The sequence below is a fragment of the Perca flavescens genome, chromosome 23, assembly GCF_004354835.1.
Source record: "Perca flavescens isolate YP-PL-M2 chromosome 23, PFLA_1.0, whole genome shotgun sequence".
NCBI classification, from domain to species: domain Eukaryota; kingdom Metazoa; phylum Chordata; class Actinopteri; order Perciformes; family Percidae; genus Perca; species Perca flavescens.
Window position 1 is genome coordinate 17060514 of NC_041353.1, and position 16519 is coordinate 17077032.

A 16519-nucleotide genomic window follows, 5' to 3' on the forward strand; every position below is an offset into this window, starting at 1 on the left:
GAGGCTGTCGGCATGTACCCTCGCGCTGCATCAGTGTGTGCGGCTGCATGCTCGTGCATGGCTGTGTGTGGGTGCCAAATTATCTTGGCCAGGATCGCGGCAGTGAGAGGGAGACCTTTGTAAGCAATCAGAGAAAATGGAGAGCTGTAGACCTCCCTCGTATCTTTTTAAACTTGTATCTCTGCTAGACATGGAGAGGCCAACGGAATTAATCAGCTCCCAAGACAATAACAATCGGAAAAGAAGAAGCAGAAGATTGAGCCATTTCTCAGTAATAAGATCATTCAGTAAATAAATGTCATGTGTACAAAATTCACAAAGAAATAATTAAAACATTGCCTAAATGGGACAAACAATGTTACTCGGGACTACCAGAGTCTTGGAACTCCTTAGAGGTGTTTTTAAGACTTATTACCAACAAGGCCTGTCAGAGCTTTCACTCCGTTTGCTACATTTTTTATGAAGAACACAGTCAAAACTTAGACTCTGGCATGTCAGTGTTTACGGTTTATCTGTTTTGGTCCCATTTGGAACTTGTAATTGGCCTCTGATTCAAAGTGACATCCCAGAAAGTAGCTGGGAGATTTGATAAGCACAGAGTGTTTACGCGAGGCCCAGGCCAGTTGCGAATCAACTGACAACTACATGACATATTTAGGGCAAAACACAAATAAGTTGCCGTCCATTGTCTCGCAGAGCAACTGATTTTGGCACCGCAAACTTGCGTAATAAGAAGTCGGCAGCTTTTACACAATGAAGCACTATTTCTTTTCCCTCACTTTTTCTTTGTGATACTTTTGCTTAGGCCAGTGATTCTTTTTAAAAGAACAAACCCCACATGTACATGCTAAGGCTGTCTTTTCTTTTGAAGTTGTGTCTTTGATATGGAGAATACGTACGTAGATTTATATTTATGGTTTTCTCTGCATATAAAATACAAACATTTATCTGATTAAATTAACTGTCTAAATATATGCTCCTTGGTTTGTTTCACAGAATCTTTTATCTGCGACGTGCACTTCGCTCTCCCTGGACCTGAGCTCCTGAGTGATTATGCCTGGTGTGTGCATGCTTTGTAACCTCATGTACAGTATATGTGTGTTAGCATGCCTTAAGTGCATTCACACGTACTGACGGATTGGTGTATACCTGCGTTTGCGTGTATGTGCGTGTATGTGTGTAGTATGTTTCGAAACATGCAGCCCGAGCTGCTGTGTGGTGGCTAATTGCCTCTCCTGAGGAATAATTAGGTGACAAAAGCAAACGTAATGGTGCCTCGGCTACAGAAAAAGATGTATGTTATGTCTTATGTGTGGTTCAGCGTGCGCAGCCATTTTTTAGCCGGCGGTAAGGATAGGAGGAGAGGACGTAGCAGAGGCCGTACATTTGGAGGCCAAAACCTGGAGAAACAAAGATGGTGCAACAATTAATTACGGCTAATTAGTTGTATCCGTTATATTTACTGGGCCAACAATAAATCAAACGGTCAAGCTATTTTTGTCCTAAAAGACTTGTAACTAACGCCCAGCAAGCATGTGTGTGTGAATATGCTGATGAGGGTGTGTTTGTGTTTATGCCGTGTGTGTGTGTGTGTGTGTGTGTGTGTGTGTGTGTGTGTGTGTGTGTGTGTGTAAACTGCTATTTACTGTTTGCTTTCCAGGTGTTCAGAGCTGGGTCGCCGCGGACTCCTCCTCTTAGATTAATAATCCATTAGTAATCCATTTCACTAATGAGCACTCAGCGGAGAGTCGGGACCGAGGGGGACATCGAGACGGTCAAGGGAAGCCAAGTGCATAATTAATGTCTCAGTCAATCAGATGTGCTATTACAGTCACTCCCCGCTGCAGTGAGATGTCACCTGCCCGATGAAATGTGTGTTTACGATCTTTTTCTATTAAGTAAAAATATTAGAATATGAGATAACGTATTATATTTAATTACTGAAACGATGAAAGTAGTCAATGAAGTTCCTGTAAACGGGCAGAAACACAAATGGCTGCACACACTGACGTCTTTTTAAAGATGCATTGAAGTTTGTTTTCCAACGAAGACGCACTGTCAATTTCCGTGGTGCACTACTGGCTACTGGCACGTCCATGCCCTGTAACCTACCAATGTTGGTACATACATTTTTCCCCCTTTCAACAAGCCCACATAGCATTGGTTATGTATGCTTTGTGATTATTAAATAATGTATTTCACTCAATGGAAGCTAGCCTACTAACATTAGCACTTATTCACAAAGATACTTTTGATTCATGTTATTTCAACAGCTACTGAGTCATTAACATCATCACACACTTGAGCGCTGTATTCATTCTGCAGTATTAAAAGGAGGCAGTCTAGCTAGCAATAGCTCTCTCTCGGTCCAGTTAGTCACAGAGTAGTCCTGCATTGTCAGACCTATCACTCTGGCTTGTTTTTATTTCTTTAAACCAATCACAACCGTCCTGCACCCCCGGGTCCCATTGCAAAATAGATAGCGGAAGCGCCGGATGTCAGGCTTTATTCCAGCAATGTACATCCGTTGACCCAGAGTAGTGGGGTAACGTACAACATGCTCCAAATAGACTAGTATCACTTTGCCAGAATTTCCTCCAAAGCCCAGCGGAGGAGGGTCTGGCTAGTCCACACAGCATTCTGGGATGGAAGAAAACATGCTCCGGTTTATTGGCATTTCTTAAAACCAATCACAATTGTCTTGGGCGGCGCTATGCGCTGTACGGAGCAATGGGGCCTCTGCAAAATAGCCTCGGGAAGGAACTTGTCTTGGTGGAACATGAACGTTCAAAGGTTGTTTTAGTCGTGCAACAGACAACTCAGATTGGACAGATAGTCTAGCTAGCTGTCTGGATTTACCCTGCAGAGATCTGAGGAGCGGTTAACCATAGTTAACCAGAGTTTAAAATGGCAACACAAAGAAAGCCCAAGGTAACGGACATCCAACCTAAATGAGGGACATTCGGCGGAATTTCCGGCAGCACCTGAGCAATCCCGGAAGTGGAAGGCCGTGTATATAGACTCGAAGGGAACAGCAAAAAGCAACTGCAAAAAATGTTGACACCCCAGCTGGCTGTGTGGCTGTTGAAACTGTTGGGATATTATGAAAAATAATCAATGATATAAAATAGTTTACATTTTTAACTATTTTCTTGCCTGCCTACACACATATTGGACCAATCAAATATAGTAGCGATGTTGTTTGTCAGAACCAAATAATCACTCCAACTGGGGAACACTAATGTAGGGGGTGCTATCACAGCAGAAAGGTATAGACATAAAAATGTCCTTTTTTTAATAATTACATGTTTGACCAAATGAGTATACATTCAGAAATAAACACCAAGGATGTATGTGCTACTGTAACTTTAATTTTAGTTTGACTAAACATCAGTGTGAAGCAAGTGAATTTACAGGTGACTTTTTAATGATTCTCAGGTCTAGCTCCTTCACTCAAGGTATGCAGACTTGATAAGTGATAAATGGTTGTCACACCGTGATGGGCAAAGGCGCAGTTGTGTGCTTTTTAATTCAGTTCAGGGGGGGTTTGTGGCACCTAAAAGCTGTTACAAGGTCTGGCACATCAAAATGAGCTGGTAAACACAGAAGATTCCTCACAGCCACCGCCAATCCAGCACGACTACACCAATCTAGATCCTGTGTTTCAAGCCTAAACAGAAGATTTCCCCAGCGCTCCACCTGGCTTCCCCACGGATCTTTTCTCTCCTGTTTAGCAGTCAGAGCATGATGGAGCCTGACAAAAGAGGCCGTTAAAAATTGAACACCGTAAGTGGGAAAATGTGGTAGGCGGGCCCATTGTTACCTCCACCCACATGCATGGGTGAAATCTGACACCCTCTTCTCCTCTACATCTCCTCTGTGCTTTTCTCCTCGCCCTCCCTGGGGTAAGCCCTGTATCCCATTCATTCGATTGCCCTACATGATGGATGTGCAGTGTGAGGAATGGGCCGTCCCGGGGGCCATGGCGTCGTTTCTGGGTTAAACAGCATCCTATATCAAACCCATCTATACCTTCACAAGCAGGAAGCCTGTTTACTGGGGCGGGAAAGCACCGCAATCCATTTCTTGTCAGGGTGTCTCGCGGATGCAACAAAAACTTGGGACAGGCGCAGCTTTGGGGAGTGTTGTAAGGCAGAGGCGGTGATAAATATGTACTGTGGCTTGGGGAGTTTGGGAGCTTAGGAGCATCACGTCTCATCATTTAATTTACCTTCTGTCAAACTGTAGGGCTATGGTCCGTGTCAAATATAATTCAGTGAGAGTTCAAGATCAAATGTAATTTTGTTTCATTTGATTTGCATTTTAAATATATAAAATAATAGTGCTAAATCTGGAAAGAAAAGTATTTTTGCACATTTTAGCTCCTAAACTTCAAATCATTACCTGTGTTACCTTCAAGAAGCTTAATTTGTGTAGTAGCAGTAGCTTGATGTTTCCGTCATGAATGATGCAGGTTATTCAAAGATTAGTCTATATCCACGACGTTCCACTTCGGGGATTGCTCTCGTTCTGCCGGAAATTCCACCGGACGTCACTGTTTTCAGGTGTCCGTTTTCGGATGTCCCATTACCTTCTGCTTTCTTTGTGTTGTAATTTTAAACTCCGGTTGATTTATGAGGACTATATTTAACTGCTCCTCAGATCTCTGCAGGGTAAATCCACCAAGACAAGTTCCACCGTGGCTCAGTGCGGCGCTTAGCAACGCCCTAGACGATTGTGATTGGTTTAAAGAAATATCAATAAACCAGAGCACATTTTTCTCCCATCCCGGAATGCTGTGGAGGAAGTTCTGGCAATGTGAGACTATTAAAATATTGACATTATTTGCATTCGTCACAATCAATAAACTAGCAGAGTTTTGGCTATGTTGGTCTGAAAACTATTATATAAAAATAGCGTATAGTAAGTATTTTTATTCATCAATTCTCACATTCCAGCCATTGGTTTCAGTTCATTGTCGTACAAAAACAAATCTTAAAACTTGAGTTGTACAACTTTTCAAATCAGTCAGCACATGAGCTGTATTACCATGCAACAAGAATATATCTTACAAAAATTAGTACAGACTTGGTTATCACTGTGATGGTAGTTAATTTTTTATATTGTAAAAAAAAAACTAAATGGAAAACAACTGCTTCCTGTAGCAATAGAAAAGATGCATTCAAAAATCTAAACACAGCTGCATGATTTAGAAAATGGTGATATGAAGTATATGTGGTTTGTAATGCAGAAATCTTCTAATTAAGTCTTGCCTTTTAAAAATCATATTTATCTTACAACAAGGAGAAGATAATGCCTATGCAGTATTTTCTAAATTGGAATGCAGAGACCTGCTTTATTCTTTCTTTTATCAAGATACAAACACTTATTTCTAAAAAACAAACCTGAATTAAACAAGTTAAGTCCTAGTACAATAAGTCCTCACTTGTAAGAAAATAGTGTTTTAGATTTTAATTTTATCTATTAACCTTCCCATCTCTCTATTCAATTCTTAATTACTGATGCTACAGTCTCCAATACTTGGTTGTGTAATTCTTCCGTGTGCTAATTGATAAGCCATTGGCAATTCCGCTAGGTGCTGTCTCATCATTTGAAAAAATTAAACCAATTGTTCAGTAAGAAGATTGTTGATGGTTCTCTCACTTGAAACCCCACTAATTAAATGAGAGCTGAACACATTCCCTGTCTGGTTACCCAGTGGCTTAACGCTGTGAACTACCCTTCTGCCATCAACACATTTTCAATAACTTATGTAAACCGAAATGGAAATCAAGTCATGCCTTGTTATGCAAGTATATATTATTTTTATAAGATCCTGCAGCAGCCTGGGAAATAAACTTAAAAGTCACTTCTTTCAAAATCTTCTCAACAATGGCAGCCCAGGGATCCACTTTATATAAAGGGCATAATATTATTTGAATACTTGAGATAATTCAGTACGCACTGTGAGTGATGCCTGTATATGTCTACCTCACTTTGAATTTCCCTGCTGCTGAGGGACTACACGTCGTCGTTCTATGTGCGTGTGCATCCTGGAGAATTCACATGTGCATGTATGTACTCGCGTTTGTGTTTGTGTGACTCATGTGGAATGTTTCCTAGAGATAAGACGGCAGTGCCTGGCCCTCTGCAGGCTTCACCCCAGGCAAACAGTTATTAGAGGAATCTCTTATTCTCTGCAGGGCACCCATCTGCAGTCACAGCAAGCAGCATGACACCCTTAATGTTTAAACTGAGGTACAAAGGACCTGTGGTTGGTGATTTTATCTTGCTTTAAAAAAAGATGAATAAGCTGTTAAAGAAGTATTATGGCTTTAAATAAGATTAATAAGCTGTAAGAGAAGTATAATGAACACTATGTTGCCATTAATACCCCAAAGTATTTGGATTGATAGGAATAAAGAGTGATAATCAAAAGAGAGCTTGCATTCAAGCTCTCTTTTGCCTCTTTTTAATTTACTATGTGCCTGGTCCTTTTATCCCACCGGTAGAGGGGAAGAGCGGAGAAGTTAAGGTGATATTCCATTTCATATTGTGCGTTAAATCCAAACTAATGCGGTGTGGGCTCACCTGTGCGCTGTGGGAAGATCAAGAGTCAATTAGTGGGATTGGTGGGCAGTCACCGGCCGAGCCGGTGACAGTTTGTGGTGGACCACCACACCGCAGGAGCCAGGTGAGGAGCAGGGGAGCCTAAATGAAATGCTAATACAGGCCACATAAGTCAGGGCTCTCTAATTGGAACACAGCTGCTGCTGGGACCAAGTATCCCATGAAGCGCTGCAGAAGCAGAGGAACCAGCGGGTCACCGTGATCAGGTCAGGTTCTCTCTCTGTGTGCAGCTCAAAATACTTGGCCTAAAATGGCTGGTGGAAACCTCGGGAAGGGAAACACTGAAAGAGCAAAGAAACTTCCAGTAAATGTTGCTTGGCATTGTCATCTGTATCGTAACATATCAAATGAAATGTCAGAAATTAGAATGAAGACTAGTGTCTATGTTTAACCTTTCAAACTAATAGTTAAGGAATAGTATTCTTTCTTATTTGCTTTCTGGCTGAGTTCATATCTGTTAATAAACATTGCTGTTTTTTTTTTTGCCGCACCAAGAACCACAACTTGTCCTTTTTACACATTGATTTTTACAGGTTAAACAAATGTAGCGTGTTAACTGCAGATTGAATTACATATTAAAAATAACCTTTTTTGCAAAGTCTGGTGCATTTACAACAATGCTTATTATTGTACACTGTTACTTTTAAATTAGTTGGAGGTACTGGTTGGCAAATGTTTACTTTTTGTACAAAGCAAGGCTAGCTGTTTAGCCCTGAGCTCAGTCTTTACCCAAGTCTTTAAGCTAACCATCTCCTAGCTTTAGCGCCATATTGAACTGACAGATATGAACTCCCAGCAACAACGTAAAAGCAAAGTGTCAAAATGTCAAACTATTCCTTTAACTGTTTATTTAGTAAGCCTTTTATTTTTCTTAACTTTAGACACAGCCAGGCTAGCTGTTTGTGTCCCTCTGTTTTTAGTCTTAGTGCTAAGATAACTATCTCCCCCTTGTAGCTTGTAATTTTCTTATGTAACTGTCTTCAATTAAGTGAAAAAGCACATTTTCCAAAATATTGATTTGGCCCTATAGGCTAAATATTGTAATGTTTCAGTGTACAGTTTTTAAGTTTAAAAAGGACAAGGGGGTGATTAACAACGATTTATGGGAAGTCATTTTGCTCATGGATATGTGCCAACACAGAGACAGAAACCTTCAGCTACTTTCAAAAAATGCCTACAAAAAGGAAGACAAACACTACTCTTCTTTTAGCCTATAACTCTGCAGCATGTACTCCAATCTTCATTCTTCTTTGCTCCGAGGAGATAGTCTTGGAATAGCGGATGTTGCTGAATCACAAGCCAAGCTTAAGCATTCGGACAGCTTCTTAAACCCTTTTCATAGATTTTAAGCTTATTTTTATTACCAGTGCTGCTGTCAATGCTGCATGGCGTGACATAAGTTCAGATGATTAGCCGAAAAAAGGAGTGTACTGTATTTCAAACAGGAATGGATAAGTCAGCCCAAGAGTGAGAAACTAAAATACGCACTGCAAAGAACAGAGGAATAAAGAAAAAAAATAGAATTGGAGAGAAGTAGAAAATTCAATAGCCAGTCATCGCTCACTGCACTTGAAGTCCACCAGACTTTATCCTCAACTGTCTTCTTCATGTTTCAAGGCCTCCTCCGTTCTCGTCAAATGGAAAGGGAATTTGCCTGAGAATAATGCATGAGCTCATCGTGGGCGACGGACAGGAGGCCTACCTATAAACAGAAAGGCGATTGACATGAGCCACCCAAGAAGTAATCTCAGGTGGCGGGGTGTTTGGCGAGCCTTTTAAAGCCGTTGCCTGTAATAATGAGGCCATCTCCCACAGTCACATAAGCTTAGACACAGACACTGAGAAAATTCATTCTTTTTAGATTTCAAATTTGAAATGAAAGCTTAAACTGGTGGTTAGCGCTGGTAAAAATCAATAATGTGCTCCTTTTTCAAGATAAGACCTAACACATGCCTGTTTTTCTTCAAATGCATCTCACCAGCGATATGAAGCCCGGAGTGAGACTAATGTGGAAGCACCAGTACGCCTACAAGACCCACAGTTGTCTTCTGCCTTGAGCTATTCCTGCTGATTCAAATTCAGTCTCCTGAGGGTAAGAATTGCTGATCGGGTTTTAAACTAACATTCATCCCTGAAATTCTCACACATGACACAGTCCTTGCTTTTCTTGTAAATGGGAAAAGAAAATCATGAAGCGATGCTAGAATAGACATTGCGGAGCACAACCGTAACGTGTTTTACAGAAAAGCATGCTTCTTGCTGGTTTTCTCCATCTAAAGTATACAGCTATAGAAACTGTCCCTCGCTGTCATTTTCCTCCAACTCAATAATGTTGCCGTTGTCTCCGCTGTCAGCGTTTATCAGCCACTTACAGCCCCTAGATGTACCCTGCCTGGACACCTTTGGATGCGGGACACAAAAACATGCAGAGCGGCTGACAGATAGAAAAGTGATTCTTTACAAGTGAGGTCAGAGGACTCTATCCAAACCGTCTGGCAGAGTACACTAATATCCCCATGCTGAGCAGCGTGGTGCTATTGAGCGCGACCATGCGCATCGGTCTCACTCCACTGCACCCAATGAGCCAAACCCATGGAATTGATGGGCAATGGGAGGGAAATAGGAGAAAGGAGGAGAGAGAGCGAATGATGTGCTGCACTCGCTAATACACATTATTCCATCACATAAACGTAGAGATTCTTTGAAATAGAGGGGGCGATTCACAGTCCTGGATGGGAAAAGTGTTGCTGTCGAGCTTAAAGAAAACACCTTTCCTGGCTGTCAGCTGGAGTTCCTTACCAGCTAGAAGTCGTTCATTATAACAGCCCGACCACTACATCACTACATTCCTCTCCCTGGCCACACACGCCTCCTACCTTTTTTTTTTTTTTTTTCAAGGCACCTTCTTTTTTTTTCAAGGCACCCTCTTCTAGCTTCGAAAATCCATAAAAGTCTGGTGTGTTGTATTGTCAACCTCCAGTGCAGTTTGATGGACTGTTGGATGAAAGTGGCTGCAAGTTTCTGGAGGGAGATAATAGCAACAGCAACGGCAGGAGCGGGAAGTGTACCCAGTCATGATGCGATGTTCTCTTTCTTGCCACATTATCTAGTCCGCCTGACTTACATGCAGTAAAAATGCGGCGCTGCAGCTTTCATTAGTGCACAAAGATTATGGCTCAATGCAGGGCTATGAATTATGCATGGGCTATGCACTGTGGTACGGTGCATAGCCCCCCAATATCCCTGTTCATCGTAACATGAGGAACACACCCACAGAGTATTGCTCCATCACACATACACACACACACACCCAATGAATGCAAATATATTTATATTAGCGTCTGCTCCCAAATACACACACACAGAGTCAATGAAGATGTGTTTTAGACCTGGAAAAGTGCAATCAAGGCAGTCGCTATGTAACTCCCACAAGTCCTTCCTGTTAAATCAAGAACTTCTCAGTCATACTACTTTACCTCCTGAACATTATTTTGAAGTAAACCCTCATTCTTCCTTGAATCCTCCTTGTAGACGTTGCTCAGGAAAAAGAATCCTGCAGTGGTCGGGCTAGGTTAGCAGCCTCACTCGAGTTTGCCTGCATATACAGGGGCTCTGCAGTTGACTGACACATTTGATGCGTAAACAACAACAATGATATAAAATATGTACACCTCATAGTGTAGTGCAAATCAATTTGCTAACATAAAGGGGAGAAATAACTTGGTAACTTAGGTCGCATCGTTTCTCCACAGCACTGACTAGTAACTAGAGACATCCACTACTCAGCATAGATTGTCTTGAAATAAAGTAAAATAAAGTTTGTAAAAAAAATAATTGTTTTCAACTTCAAGGATTATGCAGAGGGGAAATGATTACAGTAACAAGAGAAGGATCAAGGATAAGTAACATTTGCTTTCCATTTGATTGTCATCTCATACCAAATTTTATTTCTCGCATATTTAGGGCTATTTAAAGACATTTTGGGCATAGGAGTGTGATCTCAGAGGTTATCCAACTGCTGTTGAGTAATAGTGCTGCAAGTAAATGGCAAAGGATATTTACTGTAGCTCGAGGTCTGTCTGTTTTAGTGACATTTAGATCTCCACAACAGATGGTGGACATGACAGAACCACAGATCTTAGTGGAATCCAAAACAAAGACAACAGCCGCCATAACTATGATGCAGTTACACAGGACAAATCTTGCCGCATTTTAATGGCAATAAAAAGACAAAAACGTGTGAAAAGACAACAAAGAAGTGTCGTGTTTGTCCTCTTAACAAAACAAAAGAAGTTAATGCAACAGATGAGGGAGGGGGAGGATGATGACGTTCACATCTATAAATAAATGTGTGACCTCTTTCATGAAACTTGCCCCACACGCAGTAATCCACCACTTGGAGACTAAACTGAATAAAACCATAATTCTAAAAAGATGCTTAATTACTTATATGAACCTTTCAGGTTAATAAGGGGAGCGGATTATCAGCAGTTCCATTTAGCATGTATAGAAACAGTGGTGACTCAGATGTGTCATGCGTAATAACCCTTAACTAGGCACTGATTCATTTAAAATGCATTGGCAATGCACCTGTACAGTATTTGTCTACCTTTCAAGTAAACTGTTTTTCATAAAGAATGAGGACCTTCACTATCATCAGCTGAAACCCCTCTACGTTTTCACAGCTGTAAGAGAGCTGCATGGGGGAAAAAAAGAAAAAAAGTGTAAATTACTCCAAATTTGCAGAAAATAGCGGTTTTAAAGGAAACTATCATTTTTGAGTTGCACACTCTATTACCTCGCTCTTGACTCTTCCTGTGCAGACATTGTTTATGTAAGAAGTCGTGGTTTTGAATGATAAGTGCTCTCTCTAATCAGCCTCTCCGTAAACCATCAGCGACGTGTTGTTTCCTCCGCCTTTTCAGCCCTTGATACTTAATCAAAAAGCTTGTTGTATTTTTTTTCTGGTGACTTCCTGCAGAGCTCTTTGTCCTGTAATTGCTAGCAACCCTAAGCATGTACACCTTCCTCTCTGAAGATAACAGACATGTACAAAAGAAATAAAGCACTCACTCATCCAGAACTCGCGTGAGTCTGCTTAGATAACCCGAAGGCTCCAGGTCGCTTGAAATATTGCTGCCACCATCGTTTCCCCATCACATATCAACCTGATCTTCAAAAAGCCCTGACAGCCTCCCTCAAATTTATGACTCAGTCTGTTTACATTGCAGTTTTCTCATTTTCAGCAGATTTCGCCGTGTTTTATGCCTGCAGTTATAAGGGGGCAATAAAGAATAAAGGGAAGTGAGGGAAGAAACAACATTACTTCAAGTTTTATTTTTTCCTTCACATTTCCACTGTTGCGCCCCTTTGACCCCTGGGCTTTTGGCAGGCTGGCCGGTGTTGATTTTAGCCCGCAATCAATTCATTTTAATCACAATGGGCAGCGCAGGGAGCGGCACGCTAATTGATTGGCAGGTATTTGCATATACAGTATGCAACAAAATGTCACGACCGGCCTTGGTGGTGACCTGTGTGGGCTGCTGGCAAAACAAACTGATGAGGGTAATTTATCATGCGGCTCACGCTTTGCTGAGCTAACTATTGTTAGCGACGCCAGTCACCTGTCACGCCACGGCAGGCACGAGGAGACGAGAGGGGTAGACGGGAGAGGAGACACAGAGAGAGAGGGAGGAGCTGAGGATGGAGACGTAACGACAGGAAAGGGGAGAGATGATGCGCCGAAGGGAGAGGCAGATGAGGAGGATACCGTTGGTGAAATATCGAATGTCATTCACTGCTGCTGCCGACCACCGGATATAGCACGCACGGATGCTCCACCGTGAAAATATGTTGATGTGTTACAGATATGGGGCTGGTTGAATGGAAGGATTTATGGATGGATAGATTGGATATGGATAGATGACCATGAAAAGCAAGCATCAGTCGCAGTCTCAGTTATTTGGATTTCAAATATACTCATGAGCAGGGCCGCACGATTCTGACCCAAAATCTGAATCATAATTTTTTCCCACTGATAATTGAGATCAAGATGCATTAGTATTCTAAGGGACACTATTTAATGAACAAATATTCTATCCGTATCGTCTACATGCGAACAGAACAAACAAAATGTCTTCGCTACACCTTTGAATGTTTTCCTAGATGCCTGTCATTTAAAAAATAAACGCGCACACACTAGATGCCGACGCTGTTGTGTTACACGTCACGCCTCTTTTGCTTCTGGACTGCCGGCATGCTGACTGAAATCACACACTGGGGCAGCATTATGCCAGCGTTGTTTGATTCATTGCAAAGGCTGCATCACTTTTGCGGAATCTCTGTGTAAAAGGGGCTATAGTCCAGTTAGGAAGATGGAATTGAATTGCCCCCTGGGGATGATTAAAGTGATTTGAATTGAATTGAATTGAATTGAAGCTTTTCTTGGTCTGGCCACTTCTTGTGCACATATGTGTCCACGCAGAGTAACGCACGCATTTCTTAAAGCAGCTTTGGGATGAATTGGGAGGGCTTGTTTGTCCCGTTAAAATTGTTGTCGCTTAAAACAAGATTACATAAATGCTTGAATCAAGATCTTAGATCAATTGTGAAAAAAGTAATATTCTGGCGCTGTAGATCAATATGTAAAGCGACATTGACCGGGTTAAGGCTTTGGTTCCCTTTAGCACCATCACATCCAGCGTCACATCCAACACTAAATATCGGTTGCCCTACTGAACTGAAACCAACGGGATGAGAAGATTATTTCCCCTTGATTTTCTTTAAATATCTTTAAAGGTATAGGTGAATGCAGATCAATACAATTGTTGGATGTTGTGCTGTAAAATAAGCAAGCAGCTGAGGTTCGGCGCCTACATCATTACTCTCACTGTTAATACAACTGTACAGAGTCGGCAGAAATCCTCCTGTGTACAGACGCTACTTATAAGGTAAACATTTGGTCATCATCACCATAATTATGCCCAAGTACAAGTCCCCATGCACAGCCTGAGCAGAAATATAGTTAGAGGGGCTAAAGGGAGCCAATGCAACTCATTAACAGTGTGCCAGACTCCCTGTGATAACACTGGATCCAAATCCTGAGAGAGGTTTTATTTTTTGACCAATTAGCTGCCTGAACAACCTATTGGCCATGAAGTGATCTCTGCAGGGACTTTATCAGACCATGCTCTATTAAATCATCTCTCTGGCTGAGCAGTTATGTACCATTACATTGCTTAGAATGGTTGGCTCTGATTGATGTCACTGCCAAATGCCAAGTAATAACGGCTGTTATTGTACGTCTCAATGCTGCCATTTCCTTATGGATGCTTGGTGTGTGTGTGTGTGTGTGTGTGTGCACTTTCAGATTTAGATAAAATGGGGGATTTTTTTGTGTGCGTGTGATAGACCATTTTCAGCGATATGGCTGGTTGGAAAGATTATCATAATGCTCAAGGGTGAGAGCTGTTCTGAATGTGAAATGCAGTGTTAGAGTATTCACAGTATGTCTTCAGGTGGGTCAAAAGGCCTGGCAATATGTGCTGTATAATTTAGACATGTGGGAAGTAATCGTAATGACTTTGTAAACTCTGCATGAATGCATCCTCTGACGCGCCTGAGTAACTCCAGGTTTAGGGAATTATTTTTATTAAGCATGATAATTGTGGAGAACATTTAGGTTTTCTACGCTGAATTAATTTTGGTCCGTCTTGCCTAGTGTAGTTCATCCAGCTCTCTCAGTTGTGGGTCAGTTGTATTATTAGTGAGTGTTCATACATAAAAACAGGACTGAGCAAAAAAAAAGGTAAGGGACTATTCTTATCTGCTGTGTTGGTTCATGTTACGCTGAGATGATAAAATAAGTTCCAGGAAGGCCAGTTTGATTAAAACATCCATGAATTTGATTGATGCCAAAACACTGCACTTGAGTTTATAATACAATGAGACAGGATTTTTCAATCACAAATTCTGCAAAATTTACCAACATCAACAAGTCTAACACCATAGTGTTAGACATATTTAAAAGGGCTATACTCGACTTTCAGGACAATAATATAGCAGTAAACCACAATTTGCTATGTAGAGAGATATAGTGGAGTAATGGCATCATGAGCAGAGAATGAAGTCACATTCCCTCTGTGTGTGTTGTAATCCAAGCTTGTCTGTGGTGGCGGCTTTTCCTGCCTTCGCTATGCGCAGTGCACCTACGTATGAGACCTTAGTTGTCTTCAGTTTCACGATACTAAAATCCTCCACTTGGATTATCAAAGTCTGAATGTCCAGTCTGGGACAATAAAAAATATGATGATACTGGGCTGGGTAATATATCGATATTATATTTCCCTGCCCAATATATTATTTATATGAGACTAGATATCCTCTTAGATTGTGGATATTGTAATATGGCTTAAGTGTTGCCTTTTCCTGGTTTTACAGGCTGCATTATATAAAGTGATGGCATTTTCTGAACTTAGCAAACTGTTCTGGCTGTTCTATAATTTGCCTGTACCCACCTAGTCATTATATCCACATTACTGATGATTAATTATCAAAAATGTCATTGTGTAAATAGTTTGTGACACTAGTAAACCCTACAATATTGTCGCAATATTGATTTTGAGGTATCTTTTCAGCAATATTGCGATATTAGATTTTCTGCATATCGCCCAGCCCTGTGATGATACTTAGCAAAACTTGCTATATTAATGATGTGATATTTCTAATAATTTCCTAAATTTTAAGATACAACCGTCTCTAATTAGCTGCATAATGATGATGATGATGATAATAGTGAGGGTGGATAGCAGCAGCCTGTGGTGTGCAACAACTCACTGTCTAAAGGCCCTCTTTAATGGTGTTTCAAGACATACTCCACACTGTAAGGAATACAATTCTATTGGAAAAAGACTTAATGTAGTCTTTTGTTGGCTTAAAACTAGTCAAATGTAGACATGTTGAATCTATGGATGCTGGAATCATCTTATAGCCCACTACATATAGGTTTTGCATTATAGAATGTGAACTCCCCCAAATTACAAAAAGATGCACAAATTCACAGTGCTAACAGCCCTGAAAAGAGATCTAACAGAATTTTTGAACCAGTGCTATCATTGGTCCGATGCTCAGTCCGAACCTGTGGACGATTTTTGGTCATCCAGTGTGTGAGATCCATTTCTGGGTTTCTCCTTCTGTCTGAACCACCTCAGCTCTTTTTGCTCATAATCCAAAACCAAGACCAAAAGCCAGCACTTCTGGCTATACAGACAGCAAGCCAGCCTTAATCCTTCCATATGAAACACGATGAGAGGTTGCTGGCAATGGAGGGGTTGGATGGGGTAAAACATTTTAACCCTGAAACATAAATCACAGTAGTCTTCTTGTCTGCATTTTTGTTACCTACACCCTTTCTGTGCCTTGTGTCAGGTTGGGGTTGGAAGTTAAAAGGGCAGGCAGTTTTATACTGCTATCATTGTTGTGTTGGCAGTGTGAAGGCGTGTTGATCCCTTCGAGCAGGATGATAAAAATCTGTCACAGTCCCCTGCATGAAGGAGCCCATTGTTTTGGGGATTAGGGAGGATTAAGGGCGGATGCTGGCGTCAGAGGGGTTTGAGCAGTGTGACCCTTTCACTAATCATTATGAGACAGATACAGAGCACTCAAACTCTTAAAGCCCAAGATTGCATTGGATTATCATTTATTCCTGGCTGACAGGAGCAGAGTGAGTATGGGAATGCGCCGACAATTGGAAAGGTCCCCAAGCAAAGTGCAATGAGTGTCCAGAAATGTCTTGCAGAAAATGTATGAATGACTCAGAAACGGGGCTCTTAGTTTGCTAATAAAAGCAACCAGTGTGTGTCATTATTTGAAGATTTTAATCTGATCAACA